The sequence below is a fragment of the Sciurus vulgaris genome, assembly GCF_902686455.1.
Source record: "Sciurus vulgaris genome assembly, chromosome: 12".
NCBI lineage: Eukaryota > Metazoa > Chordata > Mammalia > Rodentia > Sciuridae > Sciurus > Sciurus vulgaris.
This window is the reverse complement of record NC_136473.1, coordinates 99,941,197-99,964,046: the sequence shown is the minus strand read 5'-3', so window position 1 is coordinate 99,964,046 and position 22,850 is coordinate 99,941,197. Positions and strand designations below refer to the sequence as shown.

The 22,850-nt window shown below is 46.8% G+C and overlaps 1 protein-coding gene across 1 annotated transcript in view; it reads right to left on the bottom strand.

Annotated features, from left to right (window-relative positions):
- The window catches only part of ZNF648 (zinc finger protein 648), a 38,307-nt gene extending 19,849 nt beyond the window's left edge, over window positions 1–18,458 (bottom strand). Inside the window, exons 1-2 of the mRNA XM_079106948.1 lie at window positions 18,368–18,458; window positions 17,189–17,881 (exon numbers count right to left, since the gene is read on the bottom strand). The gene's annotated coding sequence lies outside the window, so the exon portion shown is untranslated. The remainder of the gene's footprint in view (window positions 1–17,188; window positions 17,882–18,367) is intronic.
- Window positions 18,459–22,850: the final 4,392 nt, after the last annotated feature.

The window sequence follows — 22,850 nt, the reverse complement described above, 5'->3', positions numbered from 1 at the left end:
CTCCAAGGAATTTTACTCCAAAGGGGGAAAGAGAAATGAGAGGGTGTCCTTGAGGAAGTGAGAAAGGATGGGGTCCCGGTTCTGAGCAACAGGCGGTCCATCCACAGCGACGGGAGGAAGGTGTAAGGACTTGGATGCAGATACGTGGGTAGAAGTGCAGAGTAAGCGGAAGGCAGTTCTCTTGCTAGGGCTGACCAAGGTCATCGACTGAGATGGAGAGTGTGGGAGGAGGTGTGGGAATTCTCAAGAGAAAGAAGGTATGAAATGTTTGTGTGGGTGAGTGAAAGGACCGGTAACTTCCAAAGAGCATTAAAGGGCCACCGGAGGTGAGTGGTCGTGCGTTAAAGTTAGACCAGCCAGGAAGATCCTGTGCTTTCCTCCTGCCACGGTCAGCTGTGTGGGTGTAGACCCGGAGGAGGCTCGGAACCGGATTAACTGTGGCTTAGAGCTTTGCCCACAAATGCCAGGAAGCTACAGAACATTGGTGAAAATAAGAGTCTATGGAAAAGAAGTGGTTAAAGTGACAATCCAGGAAATGTCAGCCCCGTCTTGGGGGAGAGAGAACACAGAGTGAGCAGGACAAGTTAGGTAGAGGGTCAGGGTCCCACCACGTTGAAGGAGTGGCACTGTTGGGATGTCAGCGGCAGCAGGCGGGGAGTTAGGAGGTGCTGGTCAGAGAGGGAGATGCACAACATTGAGATTATGGAAGAGATGCAACTGTTAAGGAAGGCAGGCTCTAGCCTTTGGCCATTTGGGTATTTGAGAGGGTGGAGGACGAGATCATCGGTGGAGAGGAGCTCAGCCCTCAGGGAGCTGAGAAGCCAGCTATGTGGGGCTTCACTGCCAAGCATGGTGGCCAGGTGGGCTTGGCCAGGTTGGTGTTAGTCGATTTTGTTACTGTAATAAATACCTGAGACAATCAATTTAAAATGAGCAAAGGTTGATTTGGGCTCACAGTTTCAGCGATTTTAGTCCATGGCTGCACGTTGCTTTGGGGCTTAGGGTGAGGTAGCACATCAGTATAGGGAGGGCATGGTGGGAAAAGCAGCTCTTGGCAGCCAGGAAGCAAAACAAGAGAGGAAGGGGCTAGAGGCCCCATACTCCCTTCAGTGGCAATGCCACAATGCCACCAGTGACCTAAGTTCACCACACTGGATCCCATTCTTAGAAGTTCTGCCACTTCCCAATGGCACCATGGACTGGGGGCCTTTGGGAGGTACTAATCCAAACCATGGATGCTGTGAGCCAGGGACTGGGATCCAACGGAGAGTGAGCGGCCGGGATCTGGGCTTTGTGGAAGACTGCCCTGAGAGATGGTGGATGCTGGAGGCTGATCGTTTGACAGGCAAAGCTGGGCAGTGCTAAAGAAGAGGGAGAATGGTCTGAGTGAGCTGGAGAAGCCACCTTAAGGTCTCATGTTGAGTGTCATTTCCTCTAAGAAACCTTGTTAAATACCCTGCTCACCCAAGGGTGCAGTGCTGGGTGCCATGGAAGCCACACCAATCCACACACAGCTCCTGCCCATCAGCAGTTCCCATTTTGGCAAAGCAGACGGGGAGACAGGCAGTGGATTGGGACGTGCTGCAGGCAGGCCAGGGTTAGCCAGAGCAGGCGGGAGCACGCGGGGGACACTTTAACCCAGCCATGCTGGCGGGGGCAGGAGGTTCAGAAAATGGGCTGCATGCAGGCCTGCGGGATGGACAGGAGTCAGTCAGGAGAGGCAGGAGGCTGCTGAGGGAAGATAGGGAGCCACGAGTCCTTCCAGGGGGCTGGGGAGTAGCGGGGTGCAGGGCTGATGCCGCATTGACCAGGGTGCTGAGGCAAGAACAGCGGGACACACAGGAGCGTGGCCGGGTCCTGGGGCTCTGGGGGTCACTGAAGGATGCACTTTCATCTTTAGAAGGTGTGTAGCTGAAGAATGCTGAAGAAGCAGAAGCAGAAGATTACCAAACTTAACCCCCATCTGCCGTTTGGCCCCAGATGATCACAACCTTCGGGGGCCTAATACTCTGGGGGGGTGGGTGGCCAGGATCCTAGAACCACCACAGCTACAGAACACAGTGAACTATTGGCCTCCCACGCACCATCCAGAGAGTTTCATTAACCTGCCTTGAGTTTGGTACACCTTCTCCATTCTATTCTCATCCCAAAGAGTCAAATAACAAGACATAATGAACTGGGATCATTGCAAACTTTCCCAATAAGATTTCATACTTCCTCTCTCTGATTTCACACTGGAGAATAATACCCTGAGGTCTTGAAAGGCAGCCGTAGCTTCCATTTATGAGTGCTTACCAGGCGCGAGGCCCACATTACAACACAGGGAAGTAGCTGTTTTCCTCGCAGTCTTATGCAAGAGGAAACTGAAGCACAGAGAGGTTAAGTAATTTTCCTTTGTCACAAAGCTAATAAATGATAGAGCAAAGTTTTGAACCCAGGTCGTCTCACTTTAGAGCCCATGTTCTCAACCAACACTTGTACCACCTCTAAATCTGGTGCCTTTTAGTTGTCAAAGTAAGATAGTTAGTTCAAATAGTGTGAGCATGAGGCCTGTTTCCCACATGTCGCACCAGTGGCCAGAGTGCCTCACTGCGGGGATGCTTGATCCTGCCCAGGCCCTCGCCCTCTGGAGGAAAGCTCTGTGATGGTGGACTGTGGAGGGCGGGTGCCTTCTGGGCTTCCCCTGGCCTGGCCAGAGGAGGTCTTAGTAAGCACCTTCTGCGTCCCGTGGTAAGGCTCGGCAGGTAGCTCTGGGTCCCTTCCTGTGCCTTTCTCCTGGCACATACACACGCTGTCAATGAAAACACACTGGTCACACATTGGTTGTGTGTCTCTGCCACTCGGTGATGGTAACGCCGGTGCCTGAGGAGTCGTTCAGGAGGTGCACTGGGGAGCATTTGGCTTAAGATGAGATTCCCTTAAATACAGTGGAGTCCCCAGGGGCGACCTCTCCTGCCTCCTTCACCACAGCATTCCCTTTTCCCTTTCTCCTCCAGGGAGGGGGAGCTCAGACTCCGGCCACCCCTGCCGTGGCCCTGCTGGGAGGCCGCGGGCCCCTGCGAGGGCAGATCTGCCGTGTGGCCCAGGCACACCTTGTACACCTTGCACACGCCCACGCGAGCACCCTCCCCCGCTCCTCTCACTGCCTAAAATCCCCTGCCTTCATCAGCCCTTCCATCCTTCAAAATCCACCTTTCAAAATCCCAGCCAGGAAGGCTTTTCTGCTCACTCCAGTGGGCCCGGGGTCTCTCCCTGATCTCCTGCAGTACATGTGGTTTTATTCCCATAGATGCTTAGAGATTCTTTAGCTCCCCCTCCTTGTTCCAACACCAGAGACCAAACCAAGACCCAGAGGGCAAGTGATTCACCCCAAGTCACTCAGGACCTTACTGCTCTCCTTATAATTTTTTCAAGAACAGGGGCCTTGCCTTGACCTTCTTGATATCTATGAGCTGTAAGAATCTGCTCTAAAGCCTAGTGCACAACAACATTGAGTTCCTTTATTTTCTCATCATGATTTGAACTTGTGTTTGAATCCTTCATAGGGTCAAGAGGTCCTGTCCTTGAGCATTTGTCCCCATGGGTTACCAGGGTGTCATCTGGGCTCTTTCAGCCTATTGTTCACAGGTCTAGAATAATAAATCTCTCTGCTATCCTTGGGAACTGGCTGGACGTCAGAGAGTCCTGGCACTGTGCAAACACTTCTCTCTGGGGTCCTGATCCTTCTCTGTGGCAGCTCAGGGACCAGCATGGGGCGGGGGCTTAGAGCCCTCTCCTGCTGGCTCCGGCCTGGAGAACTCTTCACTGGCAGGAGAGCCTTTCTCTGCCTTGCTTCCTTGGGCCATGCTGCTGCTTCCCTCCACATGGGCATCCTTCTTGTCCTTTTGCAATGGACCTGGAAGGCCCCTGGAATTTAAAGCCTGATTGTTATCAACTGAAAACTGGTTCCCTTTCTCTATCTTCAAGCCCACCTAAAAACTGAGGGGGATTGCTTGTATTCCATTCCTTGGTGGTGTGGAGAGGGCAGCAAAAAAGTGGTTTAAATATAAAGCAATTAGGTTCTATGCTCAGTCAGAATAGCTCATCTTCCTAGGCCTTTTGTCTGGAATCTTCTTCTCCATGATTCCCCTGCCTGACTCTGCCTTATCCTTTAGGACTCAGCTCAGACATCGCCTGAGATAGAAATTATCCAGATTCATGAATCCCTCTCACCACCTTCTGCAAGAGCATGGCCTTGCATTATCCTCTCTATTTTTCCCCTCCACGCCCAGCTCCTATCAGGTGTTTCACAAACACATGCTAAATTGAACCGAATTTGAAATAAGGTGGTAGGCGAGGAAGATTTGCCAGTTGACTGGTAGCCATCCAGGAAAACCTGGATTAAATGAGAGGCACTAAAAGAATCATATGATTAGGGGACAGTCATTCTCAGAACAGAATCTTTCAAAGGCCCAAAGAGGGAGAGGGCCACCCCAGGCTTCCCTACACCAGGCCTCCATTTCCACCAGGACTGGGAGAATGCAGAACATTTCTAAGAGTTACCAGCAGATGGCAGCATTGACCCTCAGATGAGGGACTCCCTGGAGCAGAGCAGAAGGAAAGGAGACCTTTCCAGCCTAAGAGACCATCAGCAGGAGGCCTCTGTAGTCTGGTCTGAGTGTGGGCTTGGACAATGCCAGGAAGCCTGATACCCAACCAGAAGTAGGGGATCCATAAGTATTTGTGGATCCAAATGTGTCTTATCCCAAGCCTTCTGTGAACTTTGCGTGCTTCTAGAAAGAAGAAAGGGAGAGAAGAAAGAAGAAACAGACTCACAGGTCTTAACCTGGAGCCAGTAGATCAGAATCCCTTGGGGATCCCCAGGTGTTCCTTGGGGAAGCTGGAGAAATTACCCTGCCTTGCAATCCCCAAATTGAGTCTATCCATTAGGAAAATAGAGTGGTGGCTACAGCTCACTTCCGCCTGCCCTCTGGATACTCCCTCTGGGAGGCTGGGTCAGGTATCGTTACCCGTCCAGCAGGAACACACAATACCTTCCTTGCTTGGCACAGCCCTGCTCTCCATGGGCATGTCCCCCTTCTTTCCTCAGCCCTAACACCCCCACCCCCACCTCCAACAGTTGATCTCTAGATCTTTCCTTCCCTTGATCTTTCAGTGAGTGTAGTCAGGTGGCATGTTGTGGTCACCTCTCAGGTGGGCAGTATTTTCAGGAGTCCCTCTGGAAATGGAGGTCCACACAGGATATCCTGGTGTTGACAGGGATGAAAGTTGACAGGCTATTTCTGCATGGAAAACCCGGGCTGAGGTGGCTGGCTTCTGGTTTTAAAAGCAGGTCATTACATGGCTGCTCCTTCTTCCTGTAGCCTCCCCAAATTGCTGCCCCTGGAGGTGCAGGCAGGTCTGCCAAAGCCAAGAGAGCCTGCAGGAGGGAAGCCCAGGTGCCCAGGGTGCCAACTGGAAGGATCTGGCTTGGTTGGGACCTACCCTGGTGAGGCCAGCTCCTGGCAGCTCCCTGCACATCCATCCTCCTTGTCCTGTCTCTGTGCTATTGTCTGTTCTGACAGGAAGTCTTTCCCACTAACATGCGCCTTCGAATCCTGTGTTTCAGGAAGCTATTTTTCAGGTGCTACCTGGGAGCCTTCTGCTGCCCCCTCAGGTCTGTGCAGTGTTTTCTTTGAATCTCTCAGGGAAGCCGGCAAAGGCAGCCTCTGTATGTCTACTTCTCGACTGCTCTGAGGGTGGAGGGTACCATGTTACATCCCCACCCCTGGGCGTCTGGCGCAGGGCCTTGTGAGAGCACCACAGGGGGCACATGGCATGTAAGGAGAAATGTCAGTTAACTGCTGTCAAGGCATGAGGGGGCAGAAGATGAGGCCAAGCGGGGTGCACAGGGGGGCTGCACTACAGAGGTGGGAGCTGAGCTGAGCCCTGAGGATGGGTTGCTGACTAGGTGAAAGGTTAGTAAAGCCACTGCTGGGACTTTCAGGGGGGAAAGTGGTCCACGGGTGGGACGGCCCCTCAGGGTCCATTGTCAACCTTGTCTGTGCTTCTGGTCAGTCCGCAACACGACTTCTAGGGTAGCATGGAAGGCCAGAGCTAGGGAGTCTGTGGCAACGTGGCCTAGGTTCTCTCCCAGGACCAAGAAAGGACACAAAGCACCAAGGCAGAGAGAGCGCTGGGGGCGGAGATGCTCTCGGAGCAGATGCAGGACCCCAACTCAATTCTTGTGCGGAGGCAGAGGAGCCGTGGGGCTGATGCCGGACGCTAGCACAGCAGTGACACACATGGGCGAGGGAAGGCAGGAGAGGTGGGAAGCCCTGCCTCCTCCCTGCCCGGAGGCCGATATTACCACCAACTCTGGCACTGTAACAAGTCCTCCCAGGAAGAGTTTGGGACCTTTGCTCAGTGAGGGACAGTGTTCGGAGAAGATGACAGGTGGGATGGGGGGAGAGGCACAAGGTGAGTGAAGGTCTCCTTCCCACCATCTCTGCCACCTGCACTTGCTACACTTCCTTCTGAGTTTGCATAAGGCCAGGAAAAGTTCACCAGGAATTCCCCTCACTGCCACCCAGCCTGTCCCTGCGGGTGGGGTGCTGCAAGCTCCTGACATGGCCAGCGTTCAGCCGGCCATGCTTGCCTGGCCTTGCCCTGTTGTCCAGGAACAATAGCACCCAGAGACAGTAGGCCTTGCCTTCTCCTGGGAGAGCAGACTCTTGCTCTACTATCTGATGAAGCTCTGGCCAAAAATGTGTTCTCCCGGCTTTTCCTCTCTTCCTCCTTGGGGGCCTCTCTGCGGTCTTTATCAGCCACACTGCTGAGCTCAGAAAAACAAAAAAGTCATGACCACGTAGGAGCAGGCTGCTCTCTCTCAGAACCAGCAAAACCTGGGCATCTGAGCTAGACATTGTCCAGAGCCCTGGGGTGGCCCTGGGCCAGGCCCCTCCTCTGCCCCACACCACCTACTGCCTCCCATGAGTCACTCAGGTAACCAGGAAGGCAGTCACATGGAAAACAACCAGCCTTGTTGTCGTAGGCGGGCAGAGCTGGGACGCTACTCGAAGTTCTCCAAAGTCAAGCCTGTCACTGGGGCAGCAGGAGGAGGGTGTGTCGGTGACGCTGGGAGGGGCATCAGGAAGCTCAGTGGAAGGCCTGGTTTGCCATTTCTGACGTCAGCATCTTCTGATGCCCTTTCTGGGGCTAGGAGCTCGGAAGGGCAGAGGTAATGTGATCAGAGCGGTGCTGGGTGAACTCCCACGGAAGATGGCGTGGAGCCCAAGGGTGCCTTGGTAAACACGCTGCACTCTTTCCTCTTGGCTCATCCCCCACTTGCACATCCCTGGAGCATTCCACCCCTGCTGTCATGTCCACGCCACCTATTGGGTTCTTCCTTTTAAGGCATGATATTTGCTTACATATCTGTCCTCCCTACTGTGAAGCCTTAGTTTCAGCTCTGACAATCAGCAGGGTGCTCACCACCTGCCAGGCACCCCCGAGCACTCTTTGAGCACGGTTCCCAACAGCCTTCCAGGGGCATGGGGAGCACAGAGCAGCTGCTGACATGGAGTGCTGATCTGGGTGTCATGCAATCCATCAGGTGGAAGAGACCCCCTAAATACTGTGGCAGGAGGGAACAACTTCGGAGTTGCTGAACTTAAAGAGAACAATTGGCTTTTCCCTAGGGCACCACTGCCTGCTGGGTGGGGTGAATCAGCCTCTTTATTCTGCACGTCTGCTTGGGTGCCTACCTGACTTGTGCCTTCTCAATAGCAAGTCCTGGTTTGAATTCTAGTGTGGAGTGCAGCCCACCCCAGGTGTAGGTAGATGCCTGTTGGATAAAGTACGGGTTCCTGCTCTGTGTCCGGGTCTGTGTGCCGTTGCTACCCATCATTTGCTGTAAAACAGCTGCTGGATAATGTACTACTTGGCCCCTTCCCTACACATCCTTGGGACGGGAGCCCCAAGGATGGATTATCCTCCTCACTCACTTCCAATGTCTTTCCTGGAACCTGAGTTATGGGTCTCTGGGCTCCTGAAGCATGGAAAGCCGTTAGCACACAGAGACTGTGTGCTAAGTGTGTAAAATGCTCTGATGCATGGAGGACAGAAAATATACATCCTCTTATACAGGGCTTGAGAAATTCTCAGAAAAAAATTAGCTGGCCTCCCGTATTCTACCCCAATTGTACCTGGACTACTTTATCCTGCTGTCCATTTTCTCCCTCCCTTTCTTTCAACAAACCACCTACCTGGATGGGAACCACTCCAGGTCAAATGTGAGATAAATACCTATCTTTCCTCCCCAGCAGGATCCCAGTTTCCTTCAGAGAAGCTGCTGGCTCTGCAGGAAGCCATCTTGCAGTTGGTGTCCTAGGCTCAGCTGAAGCTGTAAGAATAGACAGACTTACGTAGAGAAAGAGGAAATCTCTCAAGTCAGTCATTTGAGACTTCTTGCTTGCTATGGTTTGCATGTGGTTTTCCCCAAGGGACCATATGCTGGAGGCTTGGTCCTCGGGTGGCAGTATTGGGAGGTGGTGAAACCTTTGAGAGGTGAGACCTAGTATGAGGTTCTTAGGCCATGGGGATTCTGAGCCTGGATGCACTCAGCTCTCTCTGGTTTCCTGTAAGTTCCATGTAATTTCTTGCTCCAGCACACACTCCTAATTGCCATCCACCATGATGTGATGCAGCCTAGAGCAGTCAGAAGGCTGAGAGTATGCCATGCCCTTGGATTTCCAAAACTGTGAGCTAAATAAACCTCTTTTCTTCATAAGTAGCCTGCCTGAGGTATTTCATTATGGTAACGAAAGCCTAACTAACATACTGCTTGATCTACTCCTGGATGTTTGCTTGAATGCTGGGTGATAGGATAGCAACCTTATATAGCTGTCACAAATACTTTCAGAGAGCTCCAAGCCCTGAGCTCTCTGCTGTGCAGGGAGCACCCCACAGTGCAGAGAAACCAGGAAGTGGGAGTATGAGCTATATCCAGAGAGAGAGAGGACCCTGGACCTGTGATGGCCCATTGGACAGATGGTAGCAGGATTGGGGACAAATTACCCATAGACCCGACTAATATGTGAATGTGAAATCCATGAAAATTCCACATCAAAGACTGGCTAGATTCTCAGGCCAGAGCCTACTGTCCAATCCCTCAGCCTCATAGCAAGCAGCAGAAGTAACAGCAATCACCAACAAAGAAAAGAGCTCGTAAACTCCAAGTTGGGCATTTGAATGTGGTTGTTGGGGAGTAACCAGAGAGTAAGAAGGGCTCATAGGCAGGGAACTGTCACAGGGCTGTGATTGCTTACTAAGCCAGGGCCATGCATTTGATGCCGGCCTTGCAGGTTCAAAATCACCTTCTGAGAAATGGGTTTGTCCTGAGTCTCCCAATTGAGGAGAGGGCTGGCTCTACCAAGTGAAGCTGTGTCCCCGCTGGTATTCTGTATGGCCTCTCTTGAGTCTGCCCAGGAACGCTAAGTCTCGTACTTGTGGACTGGAGCAGATGGTGGTTCAAGTGCAATGACCTATGTGTCAACGACACTCGAATCAACATAGTGACAGAACAGCTTCTCCACTCAAGAGCTCTCTACCTGTCTTACACGGTCTTACCCACCTGGAATTGAAACCTAGGTCACACACTCACTGAAGTGCCTCTAGGTGCTGGGAGTGATGGCAGGCCTTCTCAGTTAGGCCTCCTGACAGCCCTGTAAGGAGAAATAGAGGCCCCCAACTCTAATTCCATTTTACAGATGAGGGGACTGAGGTCCATGGAAGCTACATTTCTTGTCTGAGATCACACAGGTAGTCCTTGGAAGGTGGATTTGGAACCAGCTAGGTTACAATCAATCCCAGGCACTGCCCTGGACTACCTGTATGATCTCAGTTCCCTCATCTGTACAATGGGATTCCAGTAGGGTCCTCCTCACAGAGTTCATTTGGAGATTAAGTTATTTTGTGTTAAGCACTTAGAACAGTGGTTGACACTTATTGTTGTTAATATCAGCTATTTTTTCTGTTTAATATTACTTCCAAAATGGGCAAATGGATCATCTTATTTCCATGTTATGCAGGAAAAGAAAAAAAAAAAAAAAAAAAAAAAGGATTCCAAGTCACTAGTAATAGGTGCTTTTGGGTCCCAGGTCCCCACCCATGCCATCTGCCCTGCAATGACCCCCTGTGAGTTCCTTGATGCTTGAAAGGGGCAAGACACCTGAACCAGGTCTTCATGGTTCACACAAACCAGAAGTTTGTATGCTGAGGATCCAGCCTACCTGGTTTCCCTTTCTCCTTCCACCAGGCTCTTTCTTTCTCTTCCTTCCTTCCTTCCTTCCTTCCTTCCTTCCTTCCTTCCTTCCTTCCTTCCTTCCTTCCTTCCTTCCTTCCTTCCATTCCTCTTTCCTTCCTTCCTTCCTTTCTTTCTCTCTCTTCCTTTCTTTCTTTCCAGGGTTGGAGTACTTACTCACCAATCCCTCCTGGGAATGCTGGGTGTCTCTGCAACACAAAGTAGCCCACAGCACAGGCCCTGCCACTCAGTGGTCAGACAACGACATCTTCTTGCTGCCCCAGGTGTAGGATGGACAAGCACCTGCTTCTTGACCTGACTCTGAGTGTCAAATGAAAAGCTTCTCACACAGCCAGGAGCTTGTTCCTAAATCCCTCACCAAAGTGCAGACACTGGTCCCTCCCTCCCTCCATCATTTGGCTCCATTCTCCTCTCCATTTTAATAGGATCCAGTTGACCCCTTTCCCAGCCGGGTAGCTTAGATGCCTCTGTCTTTCTCTCTCTCTCTCTCTTTTTTTTTTTTTTTGACAGTTTTTTCACCCCAAAGGTAGAAAGTATGATGAGAAGAACTGTGAAGTGGACCTCGTTGTGGCAGAGAATGGCTTGGGACGTGGTGGGTCTGTTGGGAGACTGCCCATTTTCTGACTCAGCTCCTAATGGTTGATGGGAGACACCTGTGCTCAAGGCGCTTCTCTAGAGAGAAAGTGTCGGCTCCTAACTCCAGTAAAATGTAACCTGGGAAGATGTCCCACAGACACCTGGACTGGCAGAAGCATGGCCATAGTCAACACACACCTTCTCTGATCAACTGGAGTGCAGGCATCCAGCCAGCACATGGAGATGAGAAGGTGTGGAGAGGCAGGAAGGCTTTTCTGGTTTAGTCCTGGAAGTGGTATATATCACTTGTACCCACATACCCTTGGCCAAAAGTCAATAGAATCTGTCCTAAACGGGCCTGGAAGACATAATTCCGATTGGAAAGTATCTCCTAGCAACAGCTCCACAACACGAATAAGCACCATGATGGTGGTGGAGTCAACCATATGGGAATGCCAGCTGAGAGTCTCAGAGAATGAGGTTCAGTGATGTGATCTCAGCTGCTCTTGAAGTGGAAGAAGAGTGGGAGGCAATATCTGAAGAAGAATGGAGAGATCAAGGGTCATCTAATGAACATGCATAAATAGATAAATAGGCCACGGTGGCTTCCAGGAAACTCAGATGAACTTGGTCTTGAAGAACGAACACGTACAAAAGGAGGAAAGACTGGCTATTGGCCCCAAACAACATAAAAATGTGGAAGACTGATATGGAGCTGTCAGAGCAATATGAGGAATGCTGAACCAGCACCACCTGAAAAATGTCAGCACAGGAGTTTTCCCGAGCTTTCTCTGAGCAGAATAAATGAGATTTGCAGGTCCGTCCCTATGGAAGGGATGGTGAGATGTTAGTGAGCAGCAGGAATCACAGTCCTACCCATTTCTACTTTGTTTCCAATTTCTTTGTCAAAGTGAATGATTTTAAGACAAAAAACAAAAAAATACTGAGAGCATTGAATAGAAGACATGGAAAACTGTAAAGAATAAGGAGAGTGTCAGAGAAAACTTACTCCTCGGATTTGCTGAAATATCCTGGTCCAAAAGAATTATATACCATAGTTCTAAAAGAACTTTAAGGAAGGGAATCAGTGTAGATGCAGAAATAGTTAAGAGCACAGCCTTGGAACTAGACTACCCAGATTCGAATCTTTACTCAGTCACTTCCCAGTTGTGTGACCTTGGGAAATCACCTAGTGAATCTGTGTATTAATATCTCCATCTTTTAAGTGGATGAAACAATAACACCTACCCCATAGGATTGTCTAAGGGTTTAAATAGGATTCCGTCTATTCTGAGCGCTGAGTCTGACACCTAGTAAATGTTCAATAACTGTAGGCTGCTGCTGTTATCATGTGGCTGATTTCATGCAGGTGTCTATAAAACATCATGGCAATCAGTGAAAAATCCAGAAAACAGATAAATGGAAGTGTTACAAGTCTCAAACTAAATGAAGTTTTCTCAATGCTGTTGATGTCAGGCAAAATTTCTGACTATATGGCTATTCTACAAGTATTACTACATTCCCATTGTGTGTCAAGTCTGAGTTGGGCCTTGGGAATAGAAGAGTGAAAAAAACAAGAGAAATTCATGCCTTCTTTAGTGTGGTACATAGGGGGTGCATATAAGCTTCTAAAAATAAATAAATATTTAATAGATTGATCACTGAAGGTTATATAGAGAAAAAAAAAAAGTAGAGCATGAGGAAACACAATGCTAGATGAAAAGGGTTTAGATTTTAAAGAGGGGAGTTGGGTAAAGTCTTTCAGCAAAAGTCAAAGACAATGTGGCTCTTGAGAACCACCTATAAAGAACCCAAGAATGAAATGTGCTGGATGTGTTTCCTGCACAGCACAGAGGCCAGTGTGTCTGTTGTAGAGGAGCTGGGGAAGAGATGGGCTCAGAGACACAGCAGGAGGCCAGACTGGGCAGGGCTTTGAAGATCCTTGGAAGGCCCAGGAATATTACTTAGAGAGAGATGGCCGTCATTGACCAGAGGCATGGCATGCTCAGATATCCATTTTAACTGGTTCCCTCTGTGTTGCAAAACTAAGGGGAGGCTACCATGGAAGCAGGGAGGCCTGGCAGGCAGTGTTGTGTGGGGACGATGGCTTGAGCTAGGTTGGTAGCAATGGAGATAGGAAGTAGTCAACTTCTGGATAAAAACCATTGGATTTTGCTAGTGGACTGAATGAGGATATGAGAAAAGAGGGGTGTCAAGGTTAATTTCAAGAATTTTGTCTTGATATGCTGGAATGATGGAATGCCACTAACTAAAACAGGAAGGTACTGGAACACAACTACAGCTTTAGGTGATGGGAGAAATCGAGGAGCTTGTTTTCGTGTATTACCTTTCAGATACCTATTGGGTATCCAGGATAAGAGATTTGATAGGTAATCAGATTTGTGAGTCTACAGTTTAGGGAAGAGACCAAGATTGGAAAGATACTGCTACATTTTGAATGTGTTCCCAAAGTTTATTTATTGGAAACAATACCTCAATCCCTGTTGTGGTGGGTGAAGTTTAATAAGAGATGCTTAGTTCATAAAGGCTTGGCCCACATGAATGGGTTAATGTTGTTATTTTAAGAGTGGATTTGTTACTAAAGTGAGTTCAGACCTCCCTCACTCTCACTGTCTTTCCTTTCTGCCTTCCACCATGGGATAATGCAACAGGAAGACCCTTGCCAGATGCCAGTGCCAAACTCTTGGAATGCTCTGTCTCCAGACTGTGAGTCAAATAAATCTCTGTTATTTGTAAACTACCCAGTTCCATGTATTATTGTGTAATAAAAGAAAATGGACCAAGATGGGTACATTGAATGTTGAAATTACCCAAGGGCCTAAAGTAACCATAAAAAAGAACTCCAAGGACTGAGCTCCAGCACATTTCAGTGTTGAAATGTTGAGAAGAGGAAGAGGAACTAGCAGCTGGAGACCAGAGAGGAACCTCCAGCAAGATGGAGGACAGTGGTGGTGTTCTGAGACTCAGTGAAGATAGAATTTCAAGGACAAAGCGGGATGGATGGTATCAGCTCCCCCTGAGCAACCAAGTAAGATCGAAACCAAGAAATTACCATTGAAATTGTTGGTTCAAAGGACAGCGAATAGACTCCTGAAGAAGAAAGTGGTGATGACTAGGATTGGAGATGGGTCCACTAAGAACAAGTTTTGCTGGATGAAGCATGTGTTTTTATTTAGAAAATGTTCCTGAACAATGCCACAGTTCATCCAGATTTCAATATGGTGTTTGAAAATAAAAGTTTGTCCAGCAATCCTCAAACACAGTGGCAAAGTGTTAGCCTAAGAAATAGTTTCAGAGAATTGATAAATAGCATATTCCACATATCTCCTTGACCTGTTCAAAAATGTTATCAAAGATTCATGCAAAAGCATCGTTGGAATGACATTCCAATTTTCAGATGTTGCAAAGCCAGAGCTAGGTGAGATACGTGGATAGAACAAATACATGGATAGAACACACAGGATCCCAAATGATTCTGGTGGATTAGATGAATGGGCAGAGCTAACAAAATGGCATTTGACGAGAATGAATGGGAATTCCTGCATTTTGTACTAAGAACTATCTGTCAGGTGAAAGAACCAGTGTTTTGCCCGGGTAAAGGAGAAAGTGACCCAGGAATTTATGTTGACAAATTCCATATGAAGTAGTAGAGTAGTGTTACCAAAAGTCGGCCTTTGTAGCAGCGATAACAGAATACACACGCTGATCACTTATCTTTCAGGAGGCTACTGATGGAGCCACACCCACAGTATTTCATTTCCTTCTGGCATCAGGCTTAAAGAGGGAAATGACCTACTACTGGGGAGCATGTAGAGAAGAAAAATCAGGTCTCCTGAAAGCTGCGGCAACCTGTCGGCCTTCCCATCTCTACCTCTTGCCTCAGCCAGTTCTCTCCATGGCTCCCAGAGCGGTTTTCCTTGAACATAAATAGCATCACCTTCCTTGCTCACATGTTTAGAGTCTTCAGTGACTTTTCCCCATTGCACAGGGAATAAAACGCAAGACCCCCCATGTTCTACCCCTCTCTTCTGCAGCTTCCTTTCTCTCTACTTTCCCTGAGAACTCCGGCTGCCCTATTCCCTCAGAGCACCACAGTTGCTCCCACTCCGGGATTTTACGTGTGTCTATTCTTCCCTGTGTTTTCCTTGCCTTGCTGTGTCATCATGGCCCTTTCCTTACCTGTATCTCAAACTAGACTGGAAGCTACCCGAGGACAGGGGCCATGTTTCTTCTTTTACTCTTTTTTTCCCCTGGTTAGGACACATCTTGCGACAACACAGGAACTGAGTAAATATAGCTGCATGGATGAAGGAATGAATGAATCAGTGCTAGTTCTTCTGCCTGGAATACTCTGCCTTCCTGTTTGTGTGTTTGGTAAGCCCCCTTTATCCTTCTGAGCACCCAGCTCAGACGTCAGGCACCCCGAGAATCCTCCCTTCTGCTACACACTGCATCTTTCTCTGCACATCTCATGGTGATTGGCATGTGGCTCCACAGAGCACTCAGGGCATTACACTGGTTGCCCTACCTGATTATCCTGTCTCAGTCCTCTCCGTATGCCCAGGACTGTGGATGGTCACATACCTGTGTGTAATGTCATGTCTAATAAAGAATGACTGATGCAATTGAGAATGTGTAGCCCAGAGAAAAGAAACATGATTCTCTAGTAGGAGGAAGAAAAAAAAAAAAAGTTGGTCCTTTGACTGTGGTGTTACAGAGTGACTTTGCATCTAAGAACAGTAAAGACAGTAAAGACCTCTTCCATTTCTGACGCTTTTCACTCAGTTCTACAGATTTGATGTGTTGCAAAATCGATTGTCATTTCCAGGCTAGATGGCTCCAGAGAAAGCTGGGAAGAAGTCTGGCCCCCTGTGCTGTAGGGCACTGTGAATGAGGATGAGACGATCACCCTCTGAGGCGCTGGCAAAGAGGAAGTCAAGCCCTGGGAATACCACTCGTAGCTCTTCTTCACTCTCTGCCCCAGTGGGCTCTTGGCTCTAGCTCTCTCCAAAGCTGATTTGGATTCAGGGAGCCATGAACCCTGTACCATAAGACCTTCATTTCCTTGTCTTTGGAGCATAGAGATTCAACTTCATGACAAGGCCACAATCATTCTGGGTCAAAGCACGTCTGAATTCACACAGAGCTCTGGCAGGAGGTCAGCAGTGTGGATAGAAAAGGGTTGCTGCAAAGATAATGCTTCATAGCCTTCAGCTTCATGGCCACATTGTCCCGGGATATGGATAAAGAGAGGAGCCGGAGGCCAGATGGGAACTATCTTGCAAAACTGCTCCACATGCACCTGCAGACAGGACAGCAACCTTCCAGGAAGTCTGGCACAGCAAGAACCTGGCCTGGTCTCAGCTTACAGGATGTTGATAAAGATTTCAAGGACACTGTATTCGTCCTGAAACTGGTTTCCTGGAAAGCATTTGCAGAAGGCAGTTCTGCCTGTGTCACACCTGCTTGGGTCTGCTCAGGTGTCTATGGATCTGTGCTCTGGGTGTGAGGCAAGAACCCAACTGGCTATCTTAAAGCCGTCCTAGCCTTGTTTCCTAAGAATAGACCTGATAAGATACCAGCACTCTGTTTTTCTGTTCTGTTTATCTTATCAAGGGGACACAGCCTGCAAGCACTGCTCTCACCTTTGCAAATACTTAACCCAGTTTCAATGTCACCCTGCAGTGCTCCCTTGCTGGACTCTACCTGTTTCTCTAACATCCTGTCTCTCCCACTGCACATTCCAAGATCCCATTACCAGAATCTCAGAAAGCAGTTCAACTCACAACAAACTAGTGGAACCCTTAAGACCCATCTTTTGAGTGACTTCAGGGCCCTGCTGGTCCTTACGTCTTATAACGACAACTTTCTCCTGGACTTCCCAACTCAGCAGCAGGTCATCGATCACTTGCGGTAGATGCCGGGCTGCAGCTGACCTGTGGGAAGGCAGTAAGGGGTTCTCCATGCCTCCTCACTCAGGGCTGCAGCCATTCATGGAGAAATATTGATCCAATGGACCATTTTTAAAAAGCAGTTGACAACAATTTTGTGACAGTATCTACCTGGAAAGTTCCTTGGACCTTAAATCCATACTGTGCATGGGATGATAGTGCCTATCAGACAGGAGGATCCAATAAACGTTTGGCAGCTGTCTGACAAATTTGTTCTGTGAATGAGAATTTAGTAAAGACCCGGCATTTGTTCTGGATACCCAGGGAGGAATAAAGATTAATGAACAAATCTCTGTCCTTAGTAGTCCTACAATGCAGTGGTGAAGAAAAGACTTACGTGTTTGAAGAGTCCCACTGTGTGGCAGTCCATGACCAAGGCACATCTGTACATTGCAGTCCAGCAAGGGCTTAGAAAGGCTCTGTTTTGCTCAGCATTCCAAGCTGACTGGGGCCTTATTTGAGGTGTCCTTGGAGCATCTGTGAGAACCTACACAGAGGCCCCAATGTTGACTCGTGAAGAGAGATGGCTACATCCCCCTCCCGCAAATGTTCAAGTCTAATGCTCCCTGTTCTGTTCTGTCTGGAAAACACTGATGAGTGTTGAGATGGTGTCCTAGAGGAGAATCCCAGAGGACACCTTGGTGTTACACTATTCAATGTGGGCAGTGACCATGGCAAAAGTAACAGACTCAGAATTGCTACAATATCTCTGCTGCTTTGAAAATGAGGAAATGGTTGAGGAAAGAAGCTTGCCAAGGATCATGCAGAGGGCTGCACAAGACTACAACGTGTTCCCCCTTAGACGGCTCTGCTGTATCCACACCCATCAGACTGGAAATCGGACTAAGACCAGATCAGCAGGGGAGCCTCAGCCCTGAGTGGATCTCCTCTCTGCCCCAGGTGGATGGGAACTCATCCCTTCCATTCTCAGCAGACGGGCACTGTGTGCCTCTCCTGGCTGTCTTCAGGGCGGTCAGGCTGGAGCCTGTCAGCAGTGTTTGATTTTCTCTTCCTTTTGGCTCTGGACTCCCTGGAAGAAGATGGTCAGATAAGCATCAGTGGTATTATTCTGTTTCATTGTTTTCTAGGCGTGTTCTGGTATTGAGCTCATTTCCCAGAGTCTTGACACATTTTCTATTTTTTGGTTGATGACCAATACCAACCCTATTTCCGGGTCTCCCTTTTCCCTTGCCTTGATATGTACAGGTGGGGTCCTTGTGGACACAGGGCTTTAGACAGCCTCCTCCCCTCTTTACCTACTTCTTGCCCCTCTTGCCAGGTTTCTGCAGTAGAAAGGGAGGTTTGTAGGTGGCCTGGTCTGCACATTCTCTGGCCCAGTTGGAGCCTGCTCTGTCCAGCGCCCTCTGTGCTTAGGCTCCCTGGAATAGAGGTGCAATCTCTTGGGTTTTCCAGTCTAACTCTTGCCTCTATCCTAGCCCTAGTACTCTATTAGTGCTCAAGACCCATGTGCAGAGTTAGCTCATTAACAACCTAGGTTTCGGAGATCCCCACTTACCAAACCAACAGGATGCCTCCTGCCTAGTTCCATAGGCCGGAGAAAGTGGGGCCCAGATGTCCCTGCTAGGCTCCCTTTCCCTGCCCCTCAGCTCTTCCCAGTCCTTAAGGAATCCTACTCTGAAACCCCCTGCTGATCAAATCTCTGCTAAAGGCAGAATTTCCTTTGAGGTCGCAGGAGGAATTTCAACATCAGCTGAAAGTTAAGCCCCTGAGGTCTTTTGTGATTTCAGTTTCCAACTGTTTGGACTGTTCGTTTACTCATTTGCAGGCCCAGAAATCTCATTTTTTCATCTCTTTCTGAGATCGGTATTGTTTTTTTAGGTGAATTGCTTGTGCATGTTGTGGGCAGGGGTGTGCTGGGAGCGATCATTTTAAGGTGGTCTTTGATTTATAGACATTTTCTATTTCTCATCCGATAGAGCTGAAGTATTTTCCCCAAGTATCATCAGCTTTTTCCCCAGTTCCAAAAATGTCAAGTGGCTGGGGAAGAGGAGCCGAGGCCTGAGAGTGAAGGCAGATATCCAGGCAGGGGTACAGCCAGAGCATGCCTGTTGGAGCAAAAGAACAGCAGCTCCCTTTTGCCCACAGCCTGCTCCAATCCCGGGTGGTGCAAAGGCATCAGGCATCGAGAACAATGCCTCTACTGCCCGCCTCTCGCTCCTCTGACACACAGAAACGGCTGATTCTACAAATATGCACCCAGCCATTATAGGATTAACTGCAGCCTGCAGCAAGGGTAAACCTTTAAACAAAGGCTTGGCTTTTTTTTGGGGGGGGGGAAGGAAAAATATATATATATAACAAACATATTTCCTGTTAATGGGCGTAGGGCTCCAGCAATTCAGTTATGAGTGGGGATTTCTTCATGCAAGGAGGTAATCAAATTCAGCTTGTCATCCATCCCTCCTTCTCTTCTCAAACTCTGCCTTAGATTGCAGTTGCCATGGCAATGAGATTGTTGCAAGGCAGCAAGAAAGATCATGACTGTGCTTGGGGAGAGAGATGCTTATGAAAATTCTCATTTGCTCCTTTTATTTCCTCTGTAGATAGATGGAATGGAGGACCAGAAGCAATCTCATATTCTTTGAACATCTATTATGGGGCAGACTTGAGATTAGGTGCTTGACATATGTATAATGTCATGTGTGTGTGTGTGAGAGAGAAATCTTTTTGTGAACTATAGGTCACTTTCCAAAGAGCACAAAACAAAAATGTTCCACTCAAGGATCATCACAAAGCAAACATGTACGTAAAACCAAGAAATAGATGTTACCATCATGTTGGCTTAGGAACCAACTTCCTAAAGCGCAAGAAGTAAAATCAGGAATCAAAAATGGGGTGGTATCAAACTAAAAAGCTTCCTCACAGCAAATGAAACCATCAAAACCGTGAAAAGAGAGCCTACAGAATGGGAGAGAATCTTTGCCACTTGTACCTCAGAGCATTAATCTCCAGAATAGGTAAAGAACTCAAAAAACTTAACACCAAAAATAAATAAATAACCCAACCAATAAATGGACAAAGGAACTAAACAGACACTTCACAGAAGAAGAAATACAAAGGGTCAACAAATATATGAAAAAATGTTCAACATCTCTAGCAATTAGAGAGATGCAAATTAAAGCTACACTGAGATTCCATCTCACTTTAATCAGAATGGCAGTTCTCAAGAATACAAGTAACAATAAATGTTGACAAGGATGTGGGGAAAAAGGTACACTCACCTTTGCTGGTGGAACTGCAAACTGGTACAACCACTCTGGAAACCAATATGGAGATTCCTCAGGAAACTTGGAATGGAACCACCATATGACCCAGATATCCCAGTCCTCAGTTTATACCCAAAAGACTTAAAATGAACATTCTACAGTGATAGAGCCACATCAATATTTATAGCGGCTCAATTCGCAATAGCTAAGCTATGGGATCAATCTAGGTGCCCTTCAACAGATGAATAGAGAAAATGCAGTATATATAAAGAATGACTTTATGGCATTTGCTGGTAAATGGATGGATCTGGAGACTATCATGGTAAGTGAAATAAGTCAATTCCAAAAACCAAAAGCCAAAAGCCAAATGTTCTCTCTGATAAGTGGGTGCTAGCACACAATAAGTGGGGAGGGGGAAAGGGAAGAATAGAAGTTCACTGGATTAGACAAAGGGGAATGAAGGGAAGAGGGGGGACATTGGAATAGGAAAGACAATAGAATGAACTGGACATAACTTTCCTATGCTCATATATGAATACATCACTAGTGAAACTCCATATCATGTACAACTACAAGAATGGGATCCTAATTAGAACAAACTACACTCCATATGTGTAACATGTGTAAATGCACTCTATTGTCATGCATATCTAAAAAGAACAAATTAAAAAAGAAATAGATGTTGCCAGAAGCCCAGGAGTGACTCATGACCCCTTATCCAAAGAAAAAAATGACTTTTCACAGAAATCACTTGCTATTCTTTGCAGTTTAACACCTATGTGTAATTCCTATTATCCTTTTGAAAAAATTATATGGATGGAATTAAAACAGTATGTGTTTGTTCTTTTTGCCTCATGCTTAAAAATTATGTTCACAAGATTTTTTTCAGGTTATTATCTGTGGCCATAGATTTTCGTGTTCATTTCTCTAAGGTGCTTCATGATATGAATAAAATCTGATTTTTTGATTCATTCTATTGTCAACAGATTTGCAGGTGGTTTCAAGTTTGGGGTTCTTATAAATAATTCTATAGTGAACATTCTTGTGAATGTCTCTGTTGTGCCGATGTGTTCACATTTCTGTGGCTATGCTCATAAGAGCGGAGTTTCTAGGTCTTGAGATGCTCCAGGAGCTAATACCAAACAATGTTCCCAAGAAACTGTATTTCCATCAGTGAAGTGTGGGTTTCTGTTTCTCCACCTCCTCATCAATATTTAGTATTATCAATCTTTTTAATTTTACAATTTCTGAGGGCCATGTGGTGGTATCTTAATATTTATTTGCCCTTTAACTACTCTGTGAAGTGACCATTCCTCTTTTCTATTGATTTCCCACTACTGATTTGTGATAGTTTGTTATGTAATTTAGATACAAACAAATGATCTGTTATATATATATTACAAAAATCTTATATCCCATGGCTAATCTTTTCACTCTTCAAATGGTGTCTTTTGATGAACGGAAGTTATTAATTTTAATGTAGTCCAATTTATCTGCCTTTCTTTGTGATTAGTATTACTTGTGTCCCATTTAAAAAGTTATCATTGCTTTATAGGTTATAATTGGATTCTTCCATAATTGGCTTCTTAGAGGCTTATTGTTTTACCTTTTATATTTAGATCTAACTTATACCAGAAATTGCTTTTTATTATGGTATAAGGTAGGGATTCAATTTCTTTTTTTGGTCAGTACGAATATCTGAAATGTCTTAGTATATTTGTTGAGAAGACCATCTTTCCCCACTACTCTGTAATGTCACTTTAACAATAAATGAGATGCCCATGTGGGATTTTTCTTTAAATTTCATTGATCTATTTTTTCAAGGGGTGGGGGACAGTTATTGTTTATGGTTTAATACACAATATTTTTCCTTTTGTGATAGCTAATAATGTAATGGTGTCTTTTCCCATATTTCTATTGGTGCATTATAGTTGTCCTTCATGGTGAGATTCATTGTCACATATTCATACATGTACACAATACAATAATATGATTCGAGTCAGTATTATCCCCAGTATTTCCCCTTCCCTCACTCCTTCCCTTTCCCTGATCCCTTTCCTCTGCTGTACTTATGTCCCTTTGATTTTCATGAGAACCCTCCCTCCACCATTTCTTCTCCTTTTTTCTCTCTAGCTTACACATATGAGCAAAAACATGATCCTTGACTTTCTGAGTTTGCATTATTTTTTCCTTGATGTCTTCTTATTTGGTTTTGGTATTAGTGTGATACTGGCTTTATAGAAGGAATTTGGAAGTGTTTCATTCCTTTCTATTTCATGAATAATTTGAGAAATATTGGCATTAGTTCTTCTTTAAGGACTTGGTAGAAGTCATCTGAGAATCCACTTGGTCCTGGACTTTTTTAAAATAACTTTTTATTACCACCACTATCTAATTGCTAGTTATTTGTCTGTTGAAGTTTTCTATGTCTTCTTGATTCAATTTTGGCAGGTCATATGTGTCTGGAAAAGTATCCATTTTTTCTAGGTTTTCAAATTTATTAGAGCATAAATTTTCAAAATGGTCCCTAATGATCCTCTGGATTTCTGTAATGTCTGTGGTAATTTCCCCTTTTTCATCTCTAATTTTATTAATTTGGGTTGTGTCTGTTTTTCTTTTGGTTAGTTTGGCTAAGGGCTTATCAATCTTTTTCTTTTTAAATCTTTTCATGGAACCAACTCTTTGTTTCATTTATCCTTGAGGTATTTTTTATTCTCTATTTCATTGATTTCAGTCCTGATCTTAATTATTTCCTTCCTTCTCTAGTTTTGG